Below are 26,721 nucleotides of genomic sequence, written 5' to 3'. Positions count from 1 at the left end.
TCAATGCTAGTCATGTACACAGGGTGGATCAGTGATAAGCTTTCGAAGTTTAGTTTAATTAGGAGACGCTTGGTTAGAGGCGAGGTAGCTTGAGTAAAACCTCAAAGTTTTGTGTCGCAACATTCCGTATTCAACCAACGTTTTTCTGTGTCCACTGCTCTTTTGAGTTCATTCAGCAAAGTTTCAGATATGAGCAAAATTTTCAACCCCGAATCTATCAGAGCATTACAGTCCTCCAAGACTGCTTAAAGGTATGGCATGTTCGAGTTGTTTTTTTCTCGTCATATCCCCAACAAAGTACAGTGGGGTTGGAAGAACGGAGTGGTTAATTATCTGTGTCGATTTTCAAAACAGATGACCCACCTTCGTGGCCCAGTGGGTCCTCTATCGGAACGGGAGAGGAATATTCTGCTGCAATACTGCTTACCTTCTGCGTATCCACATCCGTATCAAAGTCTTTAGACAAAACCTACGGGCTTCTGTCTAGAACGAGCGGTCCCTGGACAGGGATTTGAGTGAGGGCGGGGGTAATGTGAATGTTGATGATATTTAGATATTTGTTGAACACTTTGTTGCCCTTGTTATCGTCCTGGAACCACCCATCCCGGATCCTGGATAATTGTCATCAACTACGTTAAATAGCATAGCGCAACGGTCAAATAATCTTACAAGAAAATATTCATATTCATGAAATCACAAGTGAAATATAGTGAAACACAGCTTAGCCTTTTGTTAATCACCCTGTCATCTCAGATTTTGAAATGATGCTTTACAGTGAAAACAATACAAGCGTTTGTGTACGTTTATCGATATACTAGCAAAACATTATGTATACCTAGCGGCAGGTAACTTGGTCACGAAAATGAGAAAAGCAATCAAATTAATTGTTTACCTTTGATGAGCTTCGGATGTTTTCACTCACGAGACTCCCAGTTAGACAGCAAATGTTCCTTTTGTTCCATAAAGATATTTTCTATATCCAAATACCTCCGTTAGTTTGATGCGTTATGACTAGGAATCCACTGGAAATAGCGATCACGACAACGCAGACAAAAATTCGAAATTATATCGACAGAAACATGGCAAATGTTTTTTATAATCAATCCTCAAGGTTGGATGTCAGAAGGTAAATTCACCAATTTGTAAGTCGCTCTGGATAAGAGCGTCTGCTAAATGACTTAAATGTAATGTAAATGTGTTTTTCAAATATCTATTCGATAATATATCAACAGGGACAGTTGGCTTTTCACTAGGACCGGGAGGAAAAATGGCTACCTCTCTGTGTTGCGCAAAAATCACACTGAGAGCCAACAACTGACCACTTATGCAATGTGGACGTTTACGCTCATTCTTCAAAATAAAGGCCTGAAACTACGTCTAAAGGCTGTAGACACCTTAGCGAAGCCACAGAAAAATGAATCTGGTTGATATCCCTTTCAATGGGCAATAGGCATGCATAGAAAGACAGGGGTTTTAAAATAAGAGTCACTTCCTGATTGGATTTTTCTCAGGCTTTTTCCTGCAATATCAGTTCTGTTATACTCACAGACAATATTTTTTACAGTGTTGGAAACTTCAGAGTTTTCTATCCTAAGCTGTCAATTATATGCATATTCTAGCATTTGGTCCTGAGGAATAGGCAGTTTACTTTGGGAACGTTATTTTTCCAAAAATAAAAATAGTGCCCCCGAGCTTCAAGAGGTTTGCTTGTTACCCTTGTGTCCTAACCCTTTGTACGGGTTAGGTGCAGGGACGTAGCGGCCAGGTTGATCTCTACGGGACCTGTTAGGTTGGAGACGTTCATCATAGCTATTGTTACTGCGGTGGTTATCGGTGTGGTGGTTACTTGGTAGCCACCCCCTTTGTGCATCATATTTTACTGCACCTTTCCCTGATGCCGCACCTTCCAATTGGAGTGATTGTTCCCTCCCAAGTTCGAAAACTGAGCTGTCTGGGCTAAGTGCCCAGCTTGCTTGCGATGCTTCAAAGGTTGTGCTCGCAAGCTCTCGGGGTGTCAAGATCGGCAAACCAACGTGGGCAGTAAGGCCCAAGTAGTTCATGAAGTTGGGAGAAATGTTTGACAGAATGGTTTCTGTTTCAGTGAGCATGCCAAAGTAAGCTGAACGAAGGCTATGATAGTGGACTTGTGGGTGTTCATTTCGAGCTTGTTTGATATTGTTAGCCAACGAGCTGTCGTGTTTGCGAGTTGCAGAACGACTGAATTCTATTTTCAACCCGTTGCAAGTTTAGCGCATTCATTTTGCATGTCTTGCTCTTGTAGACGGATGAACCTTGTCACGTGTCTGTTGGACGTTTGCTTCAACAGGTAGAGTCTGTCGGCATTCGTAGCGTTTGGTTAGCCATCCAAGTCGTCCTCAATGTCTGCTAAGAATGTCTCGGTGTCGTTTGGCTTTCCTGGATCGGGGTCAAAGATGCAGAAGTTTTTGACGATTTTGTCAAGTTGATACTTGCCAAGTACGTGGGGAGCATCTGCACCCTCCTGTGGGGACTTGTCGGCCCAAAGGCCAAGAGGAAGAGACTGAGGAACCCCTAAGAGATACAGATACAGGTACTCGACCGTAGCATTGATTGTTAAGAGGTTCCTTTGTCTTCTTCAACCTCGTGTTGCGTTTTGAGGTTGCGACTAATTGTAAACCTTGGCTGCAGCACATGGTCATCTAGTCTGAATTGTAAATTCTTAACTCGCATGTTTTATACCCCAGGGTAGAAATGGGTGTTTCCGTCTTCATTGCATAGTCTCTGGGGCGTATCTAGTATCTAGGCAAGGCGTCAAGATTTTACTCTGATCCAGTTTAGACAACTAAATTCACAGTTCACTTTAACAAAAACATTCTCTTTGATCTGGACAGTTACAATGTTTTCGTTATAATGTTGTCATTTAACTTTTAATAACATAACAAAAACATTATTTTTCATATTCCATCTATTGTTATTTCCACCATTTTGTCTGATGAAATATATTGTCCCAAAGTTCATTTATTGCATGTTACTGATCTGAGGTAGATTCCACACAAACATTCCAATCCTTCACAAATGAGAGGACTAAGGATTTTGTCTGCTGCTTTAAGATTTACAATGGGCGTGAGGTGTCATAAACCCCCCCCCCCAATCAATCCTCTATACCTCTCCCTCTCTGGTGGGAGTAAGAGATGTCTCTGTAGGACAATGATCCACAGTAACCTGACCCAAACAGGCCAGTCATGACAGGGGTCAAGTTGTTGTAGTGTGTCTGCAGACTGTCAATGGACCCAGATTAATTCACAGCCATTGCTATGAAACTGATAATCCTCATCACCATATACCCACTTGTTGACATTTGCGGATGTGTGACAATGTAACGTTTGCCATGGTGTCAGTAGCATTACGCAGCCATGTCACAACCAAAATAACTGTTCAGGAAATCAGAGTCCACCTAAAAGCCTAAACACTGACCTAAAGCGGTTCCTTCAGCCGTAAGGACATCTTTACCTTTTCATACCGTATTTTGATGGAACCGTATTAATACAAGCGGATGTATTCCTACAAGTATTCTGAAACTGGCTGACTTTGTCTGCTTAATGAAAAATGTATCAGCTAGAGTCTTCACCAGCCCAGGACAATGCTCCTGTTGTCGCCCTGCTAGTGAAGGAGATGACAGAAGCACCAGCACACAACAGAGACACTTACAACCTCATCCAATCAGATAACACAATGATTAGTCTACAGCCAACTTTGATAAATTCCATGACAACAAGTGATTCCTCAAAATAATATATCATTATTAATATCAAGATATTATTGATGCAATTTTGTTAATCACTCAAAGATGACATATTTGGAAATCAATATTATTCCTTTGATGGTCACTTAGAAATATGTCACTATTGGACTGAGCAGGAATGAAAGATTGCAATAAATATTTTTCAGTGTCACCTCTTTAAATCATACACTTAGAACAAAAGGTGCTATCTAGAACCTTAAACGGTTCTTTGGCTGTCCCCAAAGGAGAACCCTTTGAAGAAACATTTTTGGTTGCAGCGAGAACCCTTTTGGTTCCAGCTTGAACCCCTTTGGGTTCCATGTACAACCCTTTCTGCAGAGGGTTCTACATGGAACTCAAAATGGTTCTACCTGGAACCAAAAAGGGTTCTACTTGGAACTAAAAATTGTTATCCTATCCTACAGCCAAAGAACCCTTTTGGAAGCCATATTTTCAGCTGAATGAATCCCCTGGACCCAAAGAGGTGACTGTGCAAATCAACACTGCTCAAAATAACATTTCACTTGATGTCTTTATCATAGTCTGCACATAGCTTTTACAGCTCTCACTATCAACCAGTGTCAGAGCTGAGAGAAGTCTGTCTGGCGCTCCTGTCTTTAGCATTACAAACATCATGCAATTTTAAAAAATCAAATACTTACGTGGATGTTTTTTCTGCCGGCACAGAGCTGCTGAAATATAGATGTGCCCCCTGTTTGCCCTCTCTTTGACTCTCAGAAGAGGCAGCAGGGCTAGCCAAATATTATGACATATGTTTTAGTAGGTTCAAGTTCAGTAGGCCTATAGTGAAAGTCGATGTGCCCCCTGTTTGCCCTCTCTTTGTCTCTCAGGAGGCTGCAGGGCTAGCCAAGTATTGTGACACATTTTTTACTAGGTTCAAGTTAGTAGGCCGATATTGAATGTGAATGTTGTAGGCCGTGTCTGTGGTGAATGTGTCGTCAAGCTGGAACTCGTTGTTACACTTGAGGAAAGGACAGCATAATAGCAGGCGATAGAATCCAGGCGTGTTTGACTCCCTCTATTGAAATAGCTTACAGATGTTTTCAAAGGAGAGACTTTCGCAATCAACTGAGAAGGGATAAATCATTCCTTACCATCTCAGCACTTCAATGTATGCTTGATGACTCGTTCAACATTTTTGCACATTTTGCACAAACACATCTAACAACAAACACCCGAGATGAACGGGAAGACAGACCAAAACATCAGTTACTACCGGATGTTTTAATAGACAGCACTATATGATGTTAACAAAAAAAGCCACAATAATCATAGGCTACTCTGAATGAAACAGACGCATCACGTTAGAGTTGAAATGACTGACACCTTACATACATCTTGCCCATAGTGTAAAATCTGTTTATCAGAGATGCAACTCGATCAATGAAGCTCCGGGCACAGGCCTACTCGCCTGCAATTTATACTGTAAAATATCCAATATGCATATTCACTTCATTAAATTGGGATGCCAATGACTTCTATCATGGCTTTGGCTAGCCCTTGATCATGACTGTCAGTTCCATTACGTTACACATAAGAGTCATTGGACGAAGGCATCTTCTGTACAGGAGAGTTTATTTTAGAGCCCTGAAGCTTGGTCTGAACATTAACATGCGTCACTTGCGGTAAGGTTTTACAAGCATAAGGACCTTATCTTTCGTATCAGCCAGAAACAATTAAAACATTTTAAAAACGTTAAATTGATACGCACCTTCATAGGGTTAGGTTTAGAGGTCCCACACGGCCATATCTACATGTTACAGCACATGTTTACGGGAGACAGACGGAAAACAGGGACCACCTGTGCTAATTAGCTATCTAGCATGCTCTGAACCCCTATGTGTAACGGAAGAAGACAGCCAGAAACGTGTTGTCACTGAAAAATACTGTCTGCTGCAACTGTGATAAAGCCGGTTAAAATGATGTACAGTAAGTGCGTATTTTGCGGTTGTGAAATAATTTACACTGAACAAAAATATAAAAGCAACATGTAAAGTGTTGGTTTCATGTTTCATGAGCTAAAATAAACAATCCCAGAAATGTTCCATACGCACAAAAAGCTTATTTCTCCAAGATAATCCATCCATCTGACAGATGTAGCATAGGAAGGAGCTGATTAAACAACATTATCATTACACAGATGCACCTTGTGCTGCGGACAATAAAAGGCCACTCTAAAATGTGCAGTTTTGTGTCACAGTACAATACCACAGATTTCAAAAGATTTGATGGAGCGTGTAATTCGCATATTGACTGTAGGAATGTCCACCAGAGCTATGAGACGCCTCCAATGTCGTTTTAGAGAATTTGGCAGTACATCCAACCAGCCTCACAACCGCAGACCACGTGTATGGCATCATATGGGCAAGCGGATTGCTGATGTTAACGTTGTGAACAGAGCGTCCCAGGGGGTTTTGGTATGGGCAGGCATAAACTACGGATAACAAACACAATTGCATTTTATCGATGGCAATTTGAATGCAAAGAGGTATTGTGACGAGATCCTGAGACCCATTGTCGTGCTATTCATCCGCTGCCATCACCTCATGTTGCAGCATGATAATGCACGGCCCCATGTCACAAGGATTTGTACACAATTTCTGGAAGCTGAAAATGTCCCAGTTCTTCCATGGCCTGCGTGCTCACCGGGCATGTCACCCACTGAGCATGTTTGGTATGCTCTGGATGGACGTGTACGACAGCGTGTTCCAGTTCCCGCCAATATCCAGCAACTTCGCACAGCCATTGAAGAGGAGTGGGACAACATTCCACAGACCACAATCAACAGCATGATCAACTCTATGTGAAGGAGATGTGTCGTGCTTCACGAGGCAAATTGTGGTCACACCAGATACTGACTGGTTTAATGATCCACACCCCTACCTTTTTTAGTATTTGGCTGTTTTGGCTGCCAGCGCCAGTCTACCTCTGAAAATACCATACTGTATAAGGTCCTGGGACTTTAAAGAGTAACGGTAACATTAGGCTCATTAAGAGTACATATTGGGCTACGCTTTGGCTAGAGTGAAAAATGTAGCCTAAAATCTGTATATTCCCATTATTAAGTAGCCTACAATAATATATGAGTTCAACTTCAGAGCTCCTAATAGTAGACTAAATGGTTTACATTTATGAAGATAGAGGAATGGCTGTTGGAAGGAGCTATAGGAGGACCGGCTCATTGTAATGGCTGGAATGGAGTTAATGGAATGCATCAAACATATGGAAACGACATATTTGACTCCATTACATTCCAGCCATTACAATGAGCCCGTCCTCCTATAGCTCACCATTCCAGCCTCCTCTGAAAGATAGCAACTTTGAATTGGTAGGCTACAACAGCGATTCACCTGGTCACCTGACAAGACTCCTCCTTCCACAGTGCTACTCAAGGCAGCGCTAGGCAGCACGTTCCGATAGAGTGGTGTGTTTGTGGCTGCTAAGCAGAGGGGATGGAGTCAAACCAAGCTCTTTGAAAAATAAAATCAGGGCTCTGTTTGCACCATGTCTGGCTTCAAATCAATTAGTGATGAGAGTGGCTGATGCTCCGGGTGTGCGCTTCAATGAGAGCGAAAGGGTGACAGTCAGCTATATCTTCTAGATTCGACTGCTGGGCTTAAAAGTGCGATCCTTTGGTTCATCTGAGACTGAACTCAAGCCAGACCGATGACTCCCGGAGATTCCAAAACTATCACCGACCTCATGCAAGGTAACCAGATTTTGTCTCCCAGGACGTAGTCTACTTCTCCGTACATTCTAGTCGAATATCTCTCTCTCTTTCTCTCTCTTTCTCTTCATTTGCGACGCAGGCTTAATGCTCTGTGATTGCATTCTGAAATAGTGTTCTTTCTGGTTTTTGGATCAGCCAGGAGAAGTTCCAGCTCAATGTATGTCCGAGTTTTTTGTTAAATATGTAAAGTCATATTCTGGTAATCTACCATTGTTGCTCGTTGGACAATTCGAATGGCTTTCGATCCATTACCAATCTAACATTTATCTGGTTTCAATATAACGTTTCAATATAACGTTATCTTCTATCATGTTCAAAGATAAGAACATGTTTGCACACTTAATATTCCATATTTCCATATTATTAGGAAAGCTCTACATCATTTATGCACATCAACTATTTTATATCCATGCCTAATTCTCTATTTATTTAATCCCAGCTATTCTGGAGTGCACATAGCCTATGACACAGTGTAACTTTAATCACAGACAGTGGATATTGGCTCCATAGAAATGATTTAATACATGTTGACGTAAACTGAGGCCTTTTTCATTTGCGTCTTAAAAAACAATGGAGTTCAACTTTGAAGATCTGATTTTGCACTGCCGCTGATTTTTCACTTACATCGATAATGGGGCATTAAGTGGTAAATAGTCATGTCTGTGTCAGCGATTTGAGCCTTGAATCACAGAAATCCATCAGCAGTTTTTCTGGGGCAGTGGTATTTCTCTTTCCCCCTTTAGGGGGGCCTCTTGGGTTCTCAATTACAACCTGGGCTCAGGGGTCAATGTAACATATTAAAATTGAATTCATATCCCTCCATTGTTTATGATATAGTTATGCTTCTTTTCATATGTATTTATTGTCCTGAAATTCGTGTGATACATTACACGGCCAAAAGTATGGGGACAACTGCTCGTTGAACATCTCACTACAAAAATCATGGGAATTAATATGGAGTTGGTCCCTTCACCCCCTTTGCTCCTATAACAGGAACCACTAGATGTTGGAACATTGCTGCGGGGACTTGCTTCCATTCAGCCACAAGCATTAGTGAGGTCGGGCGCTGATGTTGGGCAATTAGACCTGGCTCGCAGTCTGTGTTCCAATTGATACCTAAAGTTTTAGATGGGGTGGAAGTCAGGGCTCTGTGCAGGCCAGTCAAGTTCTTCCACACCGATCTCAACAAACCATTTCTGTTTGGACCTCGCTTTGTGCAGGGGGGTGCATTGTCATGCTGAAACAGGAAATGGCCTTCCCTAAACTGTTGCCACAAAGTTGGAAACACAGAATTGTCTAGAATGTCATTGTATGCTGTAGCATTATTTCTCGTCACTGGAACTAAGTGGCCGAGCCCAAACCATTATTTATCCTCCACCAAACTTTACAGTTGGCACTATGCATTCGGGCAGGTAGCATTCTCCTGACATTTGTTAAACCCAGATTTGTCCAGCAAGATTGGAGTGTGATTCATCACTCCAGAGGACCAGTTTCCATTGCTCCGGAGTTCAATGACAGTGAGCTTTACACCACTCCAGTTGACACTTGGCATTGCGCATGGTAATCTTAGGCTTATGTGCAGCCATGTAGTGCATGTTACGAATTCCAATTCACAAAATATGTTAAACATTTGCAATAATGAATGATATGTTACGAATTTGTTGTAGCTAACGTTAGCTAGGTGGCTATCATTAGCTAAGCTAGGGTTTAGGGTTAGTGGCAGTGTAAGCCGGTCTGTGAAAGTAAGCTGGTCCGGTATGGCATACTGACAAAATAAATAGCGAGGGTACGACATACTGGTTCAAACATGAGCCAACAATATATTAAACAAAATGGCAAGAGAACTGTATGCTATTACACTATTACTTGTCATTACTGCATGTCAGTTGCATGAAAAATGAGCGAATGGACTTGAAAATGGGTGGTTTAAGCTCCACAATTGTGTGTGGATCGATGAGAACACTGACATTTTTTTACCAGAGATGAGTGGCTGACGCCGATGTGCGTAGACACAGGCTACACTTGCTGAATGTCATTAGACTTTTTGGTGTTTCGTAACCATTGGCAATTTTAGCATATAAAACTTGGTGGGGCAAACTCACAAATGTTTTTGATGCATGCCACCGAAGCCACTACACTAAACAATACATTAACTGCACTTATAATAGTGCTGGAGGAGATGGCTGCCGTTTTACAGTCCTGTAACCAATTGTGCTATTGTGTGGGTGTTTTTTTCACGTTATTTGTAACTTACTTTGTACGTAATGTTTCTGCCACTGTCTCTTATGAGCCGAAAAGAGCTTCTAGATATCAGGACAGCGATTACTCACCCTGTACTGGAAAAATATTTTTGCTTTAACGAGTCGGATGCGAAGGATTTACTCCAGACACCTGACAAGGCCCACATCCCCATCAGTCGCAGGAGAAAGAGACGGAGAAATAGGGGATGTATGTCTGGGTGCCTTGTAAGGATCCGACGGCGAATGGGTAATCTGTCTTTACCATCGGTCCTATTAGCCAACGTACAATCATTGGATAATAAAATAGACAAACTACCAGAACGTATATCCTACCATTGGGACATTAAACTGTAATATCTTATGTTTCACCAAGTAATGGCTGAACAATGAAATGAATAACATACAGTTTGCGGGTTTTATGCTTTTTTGCTTTTTCAAAAAGAACACCAGTCTCTGGTAAGACAGCTGGTGTACAACATTTAAGGATGTCTTGAGGTTTTGCTCATCCGAGGTAGAGTATCTCGTGATAAGCTGTAGACTACACTATTAACCAAGAGTCTTCATCTATATTCTTCGTAGCTGTCTATTTACCACAACAAACCGATGCTGGCACTAAGACCAAACTGAACGAGCTCTATACGCCCATAAGAAAACAATAAAACACTCATCCAGAAGCAGGCGCTCCTAGTGGCCGGGAACTTTAATGCAGGGAAACTTAAATCCGTTTTACCCCATTTCTACCAGCATGTTAAATGTGCAATTAGAGGGGGAAACACTCTAGACCACCTTTACTCCACACACAGAGACGCTTACAAAGATCTCCCTCCATTTGGCAAATGTGATCATAACGCTATCTTCCTGCTTACAAGCAAAAACGAAAGCAGGAAGCACCAGTGATTTGGTCAATAACAAAGTGGTCAGATGAAGCAGATGCTAAGCTACAGGACTGTTTTGCTAGCACAGACTGGAATATGGTCTGGAATTCTTCCGATTTCGTTGAGTACACCACATCAGTAACAGGCTTCGTCAATAAATTCATTGATTATGTCATCCCCACAGTGACTGTACGTACACACCCCAACCAGAAGCCATGGATTACAAGCAGCATCCGCACTGAGCTAAAGGCTTGAGCTGCAGCTTTCAAGAAGCGGGACTCTAACCCCGAAGCTTATAAGGGCTTGCAAACCATTACAGACAACGAAGGGAAGCACAGCCGAGAGCTCCCAGTGATCCAAACTTACCAGACAAGCTAAATTACTTCTATACTTGCTTCGAGGAAAGTAACACTGAAACATGCATGAGAGCATCAGCTGTTCCGGACAACTGTGTGATCACACGTAGCCGATGTATGACCTTTTAAACAGGTCAGCATTCACAAGGCCGCAGGGCCAGACGAATTACCAGGATGTGTACTCTGAGCATGCGCTGGTGTCTTCACTGACATTTTCAACCTGTCCCTGACTGATAATGCTGAGAATGCTATTCATTGAACAACGCTCAGTGTTCAACACCATAGTGTCATCAATGCTCATCATCAAGGACCCTGGGACTTCCTGATGGGCCACCCCCAGGTGGTAAGGTCAACACATCCGCCACGCTGATCCTGGTCACAAGGGCCCCTCAGGGGTGCATGCTCTGTCCCCTCCTGTACTCCCTGTTCACTCATGACTGCATGGCCAGGCACAACTCCAATACCGTCATCAAGTTTGCTGATGATACAACAGTGGTAAGACTGATCACCAACAACGATGGGACACCATGTAGGGAGGAGGTCAGAGACCTGCTCATGTGGTGTCAGGACTACAACTTCTCCCTCAACGTGATCAAGACAAAAGAGATGATTGTGGACTACAGGAAAAGGAGGATCGAGCACGACCCCATTCTCATTGACGGGGCTGTAGTGGAGTAGGTTGAGAGCTTGATGTGGACACCAAGGAATTTCAAAAACAAACTATCATGATACAAACTTACAAACAAGAAAGTCGTGAAGAGGGCACAACAAAGCCTTTTTCCTCTCAGGAGACTAAAACGATTTGGCATGGGTCCTCAGATCCTCAAAAGGATAATTATACAGCTGCACAATCGAGAGCATCCTGACTGGTTGCATCATGGCCTGGTATGGCAACTGCTTGGCCTCCCAACCGCAAGGCTCTACAGAGGGTAATGCTTACTACCCAGTAAATCACTGGGGCCAAGATTCCTGCTATCCAGGACCTCTCTACCAGGCGGTATCAGAGGAAGGCCCAAAAAGACTCCAGCCACCCTAGTCAAACTGTTCTCTCTGCATGCGGTACCGGAGTACCAAGTCTAGGTCCAAAAGGCTTCTTAACTTCTTGGATACTATTTTAATGTTGGGATGAAAAACGTTCCCGTTTTAAACAAGAGATTTTGTCACGAAAAGATGCTTGACTATGCATATAATTGACAGCTTTGGAAAGAAAACACTCTGACGTTTCCAAAACTGCAAAGATATTGTCTGTGAGTGCCACAGAACTGATGTTACAGGCGAAACCCAGATAAAAATCCAATCAGGAAGTGCCACATTTTTTGAAACCGCCTCATGCCAATGACTCCTTATATGGCTGTGAATGGGCCACGGATGAGCTTAGGCTTTCTGTCGCTTCCCCAAGGTGTCGACAGCATTGTGACGTGTTTGTAGGCATATCATTGGAAGATTGACCATAATAGACTACATCTACCAGGTGGTCGCTTGGTGTCATCCGTTGCAATTATTGCGTAATCTCCAGCTGCAGTATTTTTCAGTTTGCTTCTGATGAGAAACCAACTGTCACGACTGATATATTATCGAATAGATATGTGAAAAACACCTTGAGGATTGATTCTAAACAACGTTTGCCATGTTTCTGTCTATTATGGAGCTAATTTGGAAAAAAGTTTGGCATCGTAGTGACTGCATTTTCCGGTCTTTTTCTTAGCCAAATGTGATGAACAAAACGGAGCTATTTCGCCAACACAAATAATCTTTTTGGAAAAAAAGAACAGTTGCTATCTAACTGAGTCTCGTCATTGAAATCATCCGAAGTTCTTCAAAGGTAAATTATTTTATTTGAATGCTTTTCTTGTTTTTTTGAAAATGTTGCCTGCTTAATGCTATGCTAGACTATCAATACTCTTACACAAATGTTTGTGTAGCTTTGGTTGAAAAGCATATTTTGTAAATCTGAGATGAGTGTTGTTAACAAAAGGCTAAGCTTGTGTTTCAATATATTTATTTCATTTCATTTGCGATTTTCATGAATGAAAAAAGTTGCGTTATGCTAATGCATTATAGTTGAAGTATTTTTCTGTCCATCTCAGCCAAGCAGGATGAACAAACGTGACGTTTTTCGCCTACAAATATTATTTTTGGAAAAAAGGAACATTTGCTATCTAACTGGGAGTCTCCTGAGTGAAAGCATGTGAAGTTCTTCAAAGGTAAATTATTTAATTTGGTTGCTTTTCTTATTTTTGTGAAAATGTTGCCTGCTGCCAGCACAGCCTAGCATAGCATTATGCCATGCTAAACTTACACAAATGCTTGTCTAGCGTTGGCTGTAACGCATATTTTGAAAATCTGAGATGAGTGTTGTTAACAAAAGGCTAAGCTTGTGTTTGAATATATTTATTTCATTTGCGATTTTCATGAATAGGAAACGTTGCGTTATGGTAATGCGCTTGAGGCTATGATTACGCTCCCGGATACGGGATTGCTCGTCGCTAGAGGTTAACTTCTTGAAACTCCCCATCCCGGATCCGGGATCGTGACTAAAGCCTCAGGCTCATTAGCATAACGCAACGTTAACGATTTCTGAAAATCGCAAATAAAATTAAAATAATGCGTTTGCTCTCAAGCTTAGCCTTTTCTTAACAACACTGTCATCTCAGATTTTCAAAATATGCTTTTGAACCATAGAAATTGACTAATTTGTGTAAGAGTATGCAAAGCTAGCATAGCATTTTGTGTAGCATGTAGCACGCAACATTTTCACAAAAACCAGATAACCAAATAAATAAAATCATTTACCTTTGAAGAGCTTCTGATGTTTTCAATGAGGAGACTCTCAGTCACATACCAAATGCGCAGTGTTTCCTGAAAGCGTCTGTGTGTAGGAGAAATCGTTCTGTTTTCTACATTGCGTCTGGCTACCGAAACGAACCGAAAATGCAGTCACCTACAACGTAAAACTTTTTCCGGATTAACTACATAATATCGACCGAAACATGGCAAACGTTGTTTGGAATCAGTCCTCAAGGTGTTTTTTCACATTTCTCTTCATTGACATGCAGTTTGTGGAAGCTTGCTTTACTCTCTGTATCGTATGGAAAAATACTGGCAGGTGACTTTTGCGCACCAATTTCGGCGCAGGACACCGGGCGGACACGTGGTAAATGTGGTCTCTTATGGTCAATCTTCCAATGATCTGCCTACAAATACGTCACAATGCTGCAGACACCTTGGGGAAACGACAGAAAGGGCAGACTTACTCCTCTCGCGTTCACAGCCATATAAGGAGATCATGGAAAACAGAGCCTCAAAAATCCTTGTCATTTCCTGGATGCCATCTCATCTTGGTTTTGCCTGAAGCTCACGTTATAGGGCACGCACAGAGAAGATCTTTGTATTTCTGGACACATCAGAGTGTTTTCTTTCGAACGGTAGCAATTATATGCATAGTCGAGCATCTTTTTGTGACAAAATATCTTGTTTAAAACGGGAACGTTTTTCATCCAAAAATGAAATTGCGCCCCTAGAGTTTCAACAGGTTAACAGCTTCTAGGCATAAGTCTCTTGAACAGCTAAACAAATGGCTACCCAGACTATTTGCATTGCCCCCCCCCCCACCACCTCTCTTACACCTCTGATACTCTCTGTTAATTATCTATGCATAGTCACTTTAATAACCTACATGTGCAAATTACCTCAACTAACCGGTTCCCCCGCACAGACTACAGTGGGGCAAAAAAGTATTTAGTCAGCCACCAATTGTGCAGGTTCTCCTACTTAAAAAGATGACGCCTGTAATTTTCACCCCGTGACAGATAAAATGAGAAAAAAAATCCAGAAAATCACATTTTGGGATTTTTAATGAATTTATTTGCAAATTATGGTGGAAAATAAGTATTTGGTGAATAACAAAAGTTTATCTCAATACTTTGTTATATACCCTTTGTTGGCAATGACAGAGGTGAAGACTTACAGAAAACGGTTGACAAGGTTGCTTGTGTCACACACTGTTGCTGGTATTTTGGCCCATTCCTCCATGCAGATCTCCTCTAGAGCGGTGATGTTTTGGGGCTGTTGCTGGGCAACACGGACTTTCACCTCCCTCCATAGATTTTCTATGGGGTTGAGATCTGGAGACTGGCTAGGCCACTCCAGGACCTTGAAATGCTTCTTACGAAGCCACTCCTTTGTTGCCCGGGCGGTGTGTTTGGGATCATTGTCATGCTGAAAGACCCAGCCACGTTTCATCTTCCATCAACGCCCTTGCTGATGGAAGGAGTTCACTCAAAATCTCATGATACATGGCCCCATTCATTCTTTCCTTTACACGGATCAGTCGTCCTGGTCCCATTGCAGAAAAACAGCCCCAAGGCATGATGTTTCCACCCCATGCTTCACAGTAGGTATGGTGTTCTTTGGATGCAACTCAGCATTCTTTGTCCTCCAAACACGACAAGTTGAGTTTTTACCAAAAAGTTGTATTTTTGTTTCATCTGACCATATGACATTCTCCCAATCTTCTTCTGGATCATTCAAATGGCTCTCTAGCAAACTTCAGATGGGCCTGGACATGTACTGGCTTAAGCAGGGAGAGACGTCTGGCACTGCAGGATTTGAGTCCCTGGCGGCGTAGTGTGTTACTGATGGTAGGCTTTGTTACTTTGGTCCCAGCTCTCTGCAGGTCATTCACTAGGTCCCACCGTGTGGTTCTGGGATTTTTGCTCACCGTTCTTGTGATAATTTTGACCCCACGGGGTGAGATCTTGCGTGGAGCCTCAGATCGAGGGAGATTATCAGTGGTCTTGTATGTCTTCCATTTCCTAATGATTGCTCCCACAGTTGATTTCTTCAAACCAAGCTGCTTACCTATTGCAGATTCAGTCTTCCCAGCCTGGTACAGGTCTACAATTTTGTTTTCTGGTGTCCTTTGACAGCTATTTGGTCTTGGCCATATTGGAGTTTGGAGTGTGACTGTTTGAGGTTGTGTACAGGTGTCTTTTATACTGATAACAAGTTCAAACAGGTGCCATTAATACAGGTAACGAGTGGAGGACAGAAGAGCCTCTTAAAGAAGAAGTTACAGGTCTGTGAGAGCCAGAAATCTTGATTGTTTGTAGGTGACCAAATACGTATTTTCCACCATAATTTGCAAATTCATAAAAAATCCTACAATGTGATTTTCTGGATTTTTTTTCTTCTAATTTTGTCTGTCATAGTTGAAGTGTACCTATGATGAAAATTACATGCCTCTCTCATCTTTTTAAGTAGGAGAACTTGCACAATTGGTGGCTGACTGTACCAGCTGTATATAGCCTCGCTATTGTTATTTTACTTCTGCTCTGTAATTATAATTTTAAAAATATTTTTTTTACTTAACCAACAATACAGTTAAGAAAAATAAGTGTTAAGTGCTTGTAAGTAAGCACCTGTTGTATTTGGCGCATGTGATCCCTTAAAATAACATGAAATTTATCAGAAATACAGTGTAGACATTGACTGTTGTAGCTGGAAACGGCAGATTTATGGAATACCTACATAATCGTAGAGGCCCAATATCAGCAACCATCACTTCTGTGTTCCAATGGCACATTGTGTTAGTTAATCCAAGTTTATTATTTTAAAAGGCTAATTTATCATTAGAAATCCATTTTGCAATTATGTTAGCACAGCTGAAAACTGTTGTTCTGATTAAAGAAGCAATAAAACTGGCCTTATTTAGACTCATTATCTGGAGCATCAGCATTAGTGGGTTTGATTACAGGTTATAAAATGGCCAGAAACAAAACTTTCCTCAAACTCATCAGTCTATTCTTGTTCGGAGAAATGAAGGCTATTCTACGCGAGAAATTGCCAAGAAACTGATGATCTCGTACAACGCTGTGTTCAACACCCTTCACAGCACAGGGCAAACTGGCTCTAAGCAGAATAGAAAGAGGAGTGGGAGGCCCCGGTGCACAACTAAGCAAGAGTACAAGTACATTAGACGCCTCACAACTCCTCAACTGGCAGCTTCATTAAATAGTACTTGCAAAATACGAGTCTCAACGTCAAAAGTGAAGCAGCGACTCTGGGATGCTGGCCTTTTAGTCCGAGTTCCTCTGTCCAGTGTCTGTGTTCTTTTGACCATCTTAACCTTTTTCTTCTTATTGGCCAGTCTGAGATGGATTTTCTTTTCAACTCTGCCTTGAAGGTCAGCATCCCGGAGTCGCCTCTTCACTGTTGACGTTGAGACTAGTGTATTGCGGGTACTATTTAATGATGCTGCCAGACAGTGCATTGCGCAAACAAAACAACCCTCTCTATATTAACCAGAATCACGTGGGTCTATTAATTTACTTTATTTGTCGACAACAAATATTTTGGAAGAGACTTGTCTCTGGCAATCATGTTTACAAAACATTATATAGTATCTCCTCCTCTTAACAACAAAATCATTCCAAGATTGTGTCAGATGATGAATATGATACTGAGATACCGACAGTAGTATATAAGCAATAGGCCTATAACAATTGATGTACAAACTATGGCATAAGAGAACGATTAGCGGATAAGAGGCAATCTGTAATTTCGATTAAGACATTAATGAGCGAGCTAAGATGGACTTAGTTACAGTGCCTTGCGAAAGTATTCGGCCCCCTTGAACTTTGAGACCTTTTGCCACATTTCAGGCTTCAAACATAAACACATTTTTTGTGAAGAATCAACAACAAGTGGGACACAATCATGAAGTGGAACGACATTTATTGGATATTTCAAACTTTTTTTAACAAATCAAAAACTGAAAAATTGGGTGTGCAAAATTATTCAGCGCCTTTACTTTCAGTGCAGCAAACTCAGTGTTCAGTGAGGATCTCTGAATGATCCAATGTTGACCTAAATGACTAATGATGATAAATACAATCCACCTGTGTGTAATCAAGTCTCCGAATAAATGCACCTGCACTGTGATAGTCTCAGAGGTCCGTTAAAAGCGCAGAGAGCATCATGAAGAACAAGGAACACACCAAGCAGGTCCGAGATACTGTTGTGAAGAGGTTTAAAGCCGGATGTGGATACAAAAAGATTTCCCAAGCTTTAAACATCCCAATGAGCACTGTGCAAGCGATAATATTGAAATGGAAGGAGTATCAGACCACTGCAAATCTACCAAGACCTGGCCGTCCCTCTAAACTTTCAGCTCATACAAGGAGAAGACTGATCAGAGATGCAGCCAAGAGGCCCATGATCACTCTGGATGAACTGCAGAGATCTACAGCTGAGGTGGGAGACTCTGTCAATAGGACAACAATCAGTCGTATATTGCACAAATCTGGCCTTTATGGAAGAGTGGCAAGAAAGCCATTTCTTAAAATTATTCATAAAAAGTGTTGTTTAAAGTTTGCCACAAGCCACCTGGGAGACACACCAAACATGTGGAAGAAGGTGCTCTGGTCAGATGAAACCAAAATGGAACTTTTTGGCAACAATGCAAAACATTATGTTTGGCGTAAAAGCAACACAGCTCATCACCCTGAACACACTATCCCCACTGTCAAACATGGTGTTGGCAGCATCATGGTTTGTGCCTGCTTTTCTTCAGCAGGGACAGGGAAGATGGGTAAAATTGATGGGAAGATGGATGGAGCCAAATACAGGACCATTCTGGAAGAGAACCTGATGGAGTCTGCAAAAGACCTGAGACTGGGACGGAGATTTGTCTTCCAACAAGACAATGATCCAAAACATAAAGCAAAATCTACAATGGAATGGTTCAAAAATAAACATATCCAGGTTTTAGAATGGCCAAGTCAAAGTCCAGACCTGAATCCAATCGAGAATCTGTGGAAAGAACTGAAAACTGCTGTTCACAAATGCTCTCCATCCAACCTCACTGAGCTCGAGCTGTTTTGCAAGGAGGAATGGGAAAAAATTTCAGTCTCTCGATGTGCAAAACTGACATACCCCAAGCGACTTACAGCTGTAATCGCAGCAAAAGGTGGCGCTACAAAGTATTAACTTAAGGGGCCTGAATAATTTTGCACGCCCAATTGTTCAGTTTTGTATTTGTGAAAGTTTGAAATATCCAATAAATGTCGTTCCACTTCATGATTGTGTCCCACTGGTTGTTGATTCTTCACAAAAAAATACGGTTTTATATCTTTATGTTTGAAGCCTGAAATGTGGCAAAAGGTCTCAAAGTTCAAGGGGGCCGAATACTTTTGCAAGGCACTGTATATTGACTATTAGTTCAGCACCTTTGAAATATACAGTGGCAGAATTCAGAACATGGGCCTTCTTATAGTATTATCCGTGTACACCAAGTCAGGACCATAGGATAAATAAAAGGGGCATATAAGCAGACAAAGCTTTTGCAATATTCAATGATGACATTTCTATAAAACAGATTATAGGCTACATGTGCACCACCAAGTCAGAACAGTAGGCTAAGTTCTGAGGGAGAAAGGGACCAACTTTTTAGGGTGAGACACATGGGCTATTAACAGCTTACTACACAACATACACAGTATTACTTTCTTAGCGACAGTATACATATCTCCCTGGTATATTACATAATTTATGCAGCAGCATACTAGAAGTTTTTGGACTCACCTTGTTGTGCTGTGCTCAATTGAACAGGAATGTGGTGCGGCGGTCGTTGTGTGCAAATTTTCTCATCAGGGGGCCTCCCAAGTGGTGCAGTGGTCTAAGTCACTGCATCACTGTACAACTAGAGATCCTGGTTCGAGTCTAGGCTCTGTCGCAGTCTGCCACGACTGTAAGACTCATGGGGCAGTGCACAATTGGCCCAGCGTTCTCAAGGGTTAGGGGAGGGTTTGGCCAGCAGGCATGTTCTTGTCCCATCGCACACTCTTGTGATGGGCCTGGCGCAATGCACACTGACATGGTCGCCAGGTGTAGGGTGTTTCCTTCCTCCGTGCAGCTGGCTTCCGGGTTAAGCGGGCATTGTGGCTGGGTTGTGTTTCAGAGGACGGGCGGCTCTCGACCTTTGACACTCCCGAGTCCGTACAGGGAGTTGCAGCGATGGGACAAGACTGCAACTACCAATTGGATACCACAGAAATCGTTGAAAAAAAGGGGTAAAAGAAATGCTATTTGGTCAGAATCTGAATCTGATCAGAATCTGGTATTCTCTGTATTTATGGTGCTTTCAAGACAACTGGGAACTTGGGAAAAACAAAGTCGAATCATGACGTCAATGATCTTCAGGTCGGAGCTATAGAAAGAGGACCGAGTTCCCAACTTGGAATTTCGAGTTGGATGACTGTTCAAAACGTATTTTCCAATTCGGAGCTCGCCCCCCCCCCCCCCCAGAGTTCCCAGTTGTCTTGAACTCACTGAAGTCTGATATTCCCCAGTTTCCAGTTGTATTGAATACGGCAGAAATCATACTGGATTGGCAGCATGGCCAGTATATTCAACCTTTTCTGGGCCAGGGTGACTGTGTGAGAGAGAATGTTTATAATTTTAAGCTTGGAAAAGAGACCTTTTCAGACCGATGTTTTAGATCCTTAAACCCAGACTTCACACCCTTTCCACCGAATAGCAGGCAGGGGAAGCAAAATAGTGATTGCTTTGCAACGCTTGCAGTTCGCCACAGATTCCTTCCATACTACTCATTGTTGAATTTGTGATTTCCAACTTGCTGTGTAATGTTACTGTCCAATCGCCGATGTTCACCGATACTGTTTATCTATAATTTATCTTAATATGACAAGGATTGAAAAGTATTTGCCAGTAGATTGTCAACTTGATTCACAATGATGACTGCTTGTCGAGCTTGATGGCTAAGATTTAGAAAATATGATGTTGACATGATCAGTCCAATCAAAGCTATGTTAGATATAACGTGATTTGACAATTTATCTGTGGCCAATGACCTTGAACCTTCTTGGATGGTCACTTCTAATATAAATCTATGACAGCACCCAAGGGAGCTTGAACTGCCTTGCTCTCTCTGTAGATTCTGTGGTGACGTAGTGTCCCCATGAGTGATGGAACACTGTTTTTACATTGTTTGCAAACTGATATGTGACTGGAATTAATGCCAAAATAACATGCAAAACAGGCAACAACAAAATAATTACACGTCGCCACCATTCGTAACAGATGTATCTTTACATTAATCAAATGGCAGGTGCACAGTGCATTGTTTGGATGCTGGAATTATTTTTAGTTGACGGATGTGCAAAAGTAGCCTTTTGATTGGCCTTGTCTGAAATCTTTCTTGCCTACTACTTACTAAAACTGTGTACTAATCGTACTACGCACTACACACTAAGTCGGAAGTTTACATACACTTAGGTTGGAGTCATTAAAACTAGTTTTTCAACCACTCCACAAAATTCTGGTTAACAAAATATAGTTTCGGCAAGTCGGTTAGGACATCTACTTTGTGCCTGACAAGTTATTTTTCCAGCAATTGTTTAGACAGGCCATTTCACATATAATTCACTATCACAATTCCAGTGGATCAGAAGTTTACATACACTATCTTGACTGTGCCTTTATACAGTTTGGAAAATTCCGGAACATGTCATGGCTTTAGAAGCTTCTGATTGACATAATTTGAGTCAATTGGAGGTGTACCTGTGGATGTATTTCAAGTCCTACCTTCAAACTCAGTGCCTCTTTGCTTGACATCATGGGAAAATCAAAATAAATCAGCCAAGACCTCAGAAAGAAAATTGTAGACCTCCACAAGTCTGGTTCATCCTTGGGAGCAATTTCCAAATGCCTGAAGGTACCACGTTTTTCTGTACAAACAATAGTATGCAAGTTTTAAATACCATGGGACGATGCAGCCGTCATACCGTTCAGGAAGGAGACGCGTTCTGTCTCCTAGCAATGAACATACTTTTGTCTGAAAAGTGCAAATCAATCCCAGAACCACTGAAAAGCACCTTCTGAAGATGCTGGAGGAAACGGGTACAAAAGTATCTATATCCACAGTAAAATGAGTCCTATATTGACACAACCTGAAAGGCCGCTCAGAGGAAGAAGCCACTGCTCCAAAACCGCCATTAAAAAAGCCAGACTACAGTTTGCAACTGCACATGGGGACACTTTTTGGGGAAATGTCCTCTGGTCTGATGACACTAAAATAGAACCGTTTGTCCATAATGACCATCGTTATGTTTGGCTGTAAAAGGGGGAGGCTTGCAAGCCGAGGAACACCATCCCAACTGTGAAGCACAGGGGTGGCAGCATCACCTTGTGGGGGTGCTTTGCTGCAGGAATGATTGGTGCACTTCACAAAATAGATGGCATCATGACGGAGAAAAATTGTGTATATATTGAAGCAACATCTCAAGACATCAGTCAGGATGTTAAAGCTTGGTCGCAAATGGGTTTTCCAAATGGACAATGACCCCCAAGCATACTTCCAAAGTTGTGGCAAAATGGCTTAAGTACAACAAAGTCAAGGTATTGGAGTGGCCATCACAAAGCCCTGACCTCAAACCTCTAGAAAATGTGTGGGCAGAACTGAAAAAGCGTGTGCGAGCAAGGAGAAAACGTGTGCGAGCAGTTACACCATCTCTGTCAGGAGGAATGGGCCAAAATTCATCCAACTTACTGTGGGAAGCTTGTGGAAGGCTACCTGAAACGTTTGACCCAAGTTAAACAATATAAAGGCAATGCTACCAAATACTAATTGAGTGTATGTAAACTTCTGACCCACTGGGAATGTGATGAAAGAAAGAAAAGCTGAAAAATCTTTGTCTACTATTATCCTGAGATTTCACATTCTTAAAATAAAGTGGTGATTCTAACTGACGTAAAACAGGGAATTGTTATTAGGATTAAATATCAGGAATTTTGAAACTGAGTTTAAATGTATTTGGCTCAGTTCTGACTTCAACTGTATGTAGAAACCTGCTTCTCCAATAGGAATCGATGATCACGCTTGTAAGCGATGTCATGCGCAGAAACAAAACACATCAGTTCTAACCGTCGTCTTGTGCCGAACTGAGCATGTGTGTAGGCCATCCAAATCAAAGACAGTCCTTCGATATGAAGTTGTTTTTGACAAAAATTACTGTCACAAGGTTGGAGTAAGTAACATGTTCAGCTACTTAACATTGGCTCAAATCTAGGTTGTACCTTTAGACTTAGGGAAAATTTAACAACTAATTTGTTTACTTCTCTCATTTACTTTTCATACCCCACTCCCTGGTCTGGTATGCGGAGTCTGATTCATAGGCATTCCCGGAAGTCTCAATGTTGGGTCTCTGGGTTTAAAAACTCTCTCTAAGGATTCTCTTCCTCAATAATGTGCAGCAAATTCTACTAAATGAAAAGTCTAAATGAGTATGACATCCTGGAATTTAAAGCCCACATGCAGTGTTTTGTATTTAAATCATCACTCTAAACACTTTTTTTATTTTTTATTTCCCTGAGCCTGCTTTTGTCATTGAAATGCTCAGTCTCATCGTGTGGGCATGTTGATGCAAATGTTTGTATTTGCATACACAGCCCTGATTGCTGGATAGGATTGTCTAGACTCTAGAGCCTATTCCATTTTTACTGGTTCATGTACTGGTGGAGGAGAGGCAGGTTTGCTGAAAGACAAATTCCAGAAAAATAGGTTAACATTTATTCATTCGTATCCTATAGCTTGTTGTTGACTGTGTTCATGCAGCACAAGTCAGATTAAAATGTAATACATTTTAACTTAAATGACAAATCTTTACTACTACACCTCTTAGAGATGTAAATTAATAGGAATTCTATGATGAGGCCCATAAAATGTTTTCATTGCAAGTATGTGCACACAAGGTCCCATACCCAGAAGAAATCTACTTTCACCCCTGGTTAGAGGTTAAAGTTAGGTTTCGGGAAACAGGTTAAGTTGAGGGTGAAGGAGGATTTAGACCCTACGGAAGGGGACCCTACAGAGCATAGTGCGTGACGTAATATAGTTTTTAGTCACAAGTGGCGTGTGTCTCCTTGTAATACGTTCCAGCATTTTAATTAATTTTCTTTTTCTACCTGGAAAGTGAGTTTTGCAACAAAAGCCCCACATCTATGTTTACATCACATTTTCCAGTATCTCTTCTGGTATAAACACGCAAACAATGTGGGACATGCTACTACTTGCAATATTTATTTCAAGATTTGCTATAAGCGCAATTGTCGATCTCCAGTTTTGAGGAGCGTCTGCGCGAGCCAGTAGGTTTAAACAATTCCTTTTAGATGTGGTTGTATTCGGCCAAGCACGCAAAAGACAACAGCTGGAGAGGATATGAAATTTGAACACCCATAGTGAGATCAAGGAAGTATGGAGAAAGATTCGGGATTGATATGTTCACATTCTGAAAAGGGTGAAGGAGATGATAGGGAATACCGCTGATGTTTGAGCCTCACAGATTTAATTTTCGACAACTTGATTGGCTTCGTGTTTACCTGAAACATCGTCAGACACCAATATGCCAGATACGGTATGTACTCTTGTCATGCAGCCAAGTTCTTTTGTTGTGTGTGTGTGTGTGTGTGTGTGTGTGTGTGATAAGTAGACCTAGTTAGAACATGTGAAATCAGTTGTTTTCTGGATGGAAGAAATTGTGAGTGGGAAATATTCAGTGCCTATATTATCATAATGATTAGCAGGGCTAGTTCAAACATTTTGAAAACTGTGTGTGCAAGTGGAGGCTGCTGAGGGGAGGACGGCTCATAATAATAGCTGGAACGGAGCAAATGGAATGGCATTAAACCATGTGTTTGCTGTATTTGATACTATTCCACAAATTCCGCTCCAGTCATTTAACACAAGCCCCAATTAAGGTGACACCTGTGGTGTGTCCTAATTAGATTGCGATGTTTACGAAATCAGTTATTTTGAGTAAGCATTTTAACTTAAAGGAGCCCATGCATATGGTGTAAGATTGCTCGCAATGTATTCACCATCTGCAGGTGGGGTGGGGGGGGTTGTGTTTTTGGACAGCCCAGAGACAGAGCTGAGCGGCGAGTGCCTGTCTACTGGTGGTTCATTATTTTCCCCGGCCTGGTTCTTCACCTCCCCGGCCCCTCTCCCCAATGCCCAAGCCCTTCTCACCAACGCACCGTCCAGGCTTGCTCTCTGCCCTGCAACTTCATCAACCTCTGCCCCATCTCCCAGACCCAGCTCCAGTGGCTGAAAGAGGAAAACGGTTGAGAATCCTTTGGTGTGACTGTAATTACAGTAGTCTTGTGATTTTGTAAAGTGTGAATAAGAAAAACGGCAAAAGCAAGTGTGTAGCTCACATGACATATAAACAGTCATCAACCAGAGGAAGAGAACATATGTGCGCACATGCTTTACAAACTACACTCCAACATTTAAACATGTACTGTAGTGTGCCACACGTTATAGCAGCATCCTGAAAAGACACTCGACTAGCTGGTGTGAGGAAGTAGACCTTGAGGTTGTTGCATATATCTAGGGCAACCAGAGTTGCTATAGACGTCTGCCGACATGTTTCTTAGGTCCAGGAAGCTGGTGTCCCCTTGTACCACCTGTCTCCACTGTCCTGGACGCAGGTCGCAAAATTGAGATGGTTTGGGATGAGTCGGACCAAAGAGTGAAAGAAAAGCAGCCAACAAGTGCTCTGCATATTTAAGAACTCCTTTTAAGACTTATTGAAAAGCATTCCAGGTGAAGCTGGTTGAGAGAATGCCAAGAGTGTGCAAAGCTGTCATCAAGGCAAAAGGTGGCTATTTGAAATAGATATTATTTATAACTTTTTTGGTTACTACATGATTCCCATATGTGATATTTCATAGTTTTGATGTCTTCACTATTATTCTACGATGTAGAAAATAGTAAAAATAAAGAAACCCTTGATTAAGAAGGTGTTCTAAATCTTTTGACTGGTAATGTATATAAAAAATATTGATCCACGGGCATACAAAAGGGAGCTATCAGTTGCTCATCCCTGGTGTAGACTTATTTTAATGCAGCTTTATTTTGGAAAGGTAAAATACACACTTCTGTTTTGATAAAAGCAAGTCTTCATTAAGATCCAACACTTCAGCCAGATGATATAAAACTGCAGTCCAGTCCTGTATGACTTAAAGACAGTGTCCATTTCCATTGACAGTTTATAACACACAAGGTATTGTAATATAACTACTATGAGAGGATTGTTAGTAGCTCCCTGAAACTCTAGCAGGTCAGAGAAGACGAGGCTTTGCCACATGGACAATCACTCAGGATGGAGGGTCGACGGGGCCGTAGGGGGAGGGCTCAGATCATTATCTTCATACTTCACTGATTTACCACGAATGGTTCATTGTTGAATCATTGTTGTCACGTTTATTTGTTCGCTTTCTTTTTTCTATAGTAGCCAAGGACAGGGTAGGCAGAGGGAATGGTAAGTGGGGTGAATAGCTGGAGGGTGACTGATTCAGATGCTGAATTCCAAATCGGATGGGCTAGGGTCTATTTGGAATTCAGTTATTACCAACAGTATGTTACTGTGATCTGGCCTACAACACACAAGGGACAGCCTAAAGCCCACTGTGTCAGGATGTCACATTAACACATGGTTGGCCAAATGCAGTCTACAGAGACTTGGCTAATGCACAAGCAAGCAATGCCAAACTAGGTCATTGGAGAAAATACTCCTACCAAATAACCAGCAATGCAGAGAGGGGGATATTGAGAGTGAAGGCATCTCTGGTGTACTAAAAGTAATCTCAGGGTTTGAGTGTTTTCCATGTTACTGTATTCCGTTTCACTAGATCTAAAGTATAGTAATTTCCATGT

General features: G+C 41.7%; 1 protein-coding gene across 1 annotated transcript in view; it reads left to right on the top strand.

The window, feature by feature from the left end:
* Positions 1–7,213: 7,213 nt before the first annotated feature.
* The window catches only part of LOC135511670 (heparan sulfate glucosamine 3-O-sulfotransferase 1-like), a 74,900-nt gene continuing 55,392 nt past the window's right edge, over positions 7,214–26,721 (top strand). Inside the window, exon 1 of the mRNA XM_064933150.1 lies at positions 7,214–7,490. The gene's annotated coding sequence lies outside the window, so the exon portion shown is untranslated. The remainder of the gene's footprint in view (positions 7,491–26,721) is intronic.

Source organism: Oncorhynchus masou, chromosome 24 (genome assembly GCF_036934945.1).
Source record: "Oncorhynchus masou masou isolate Uvic2021 chromosome 24, UVic_Omas_1.1, whole genome shotgun sequence".
Lineage (NCBI taxonomy): Eukaryota > Metazoa > Chordata > Actinopteri > Salmoniformes > Salmonidae > Oncorhynchus > Oncorhynchus masou.
This window is presented reverse-complemented; position numbering and strand designations above follow the sequence as displayed.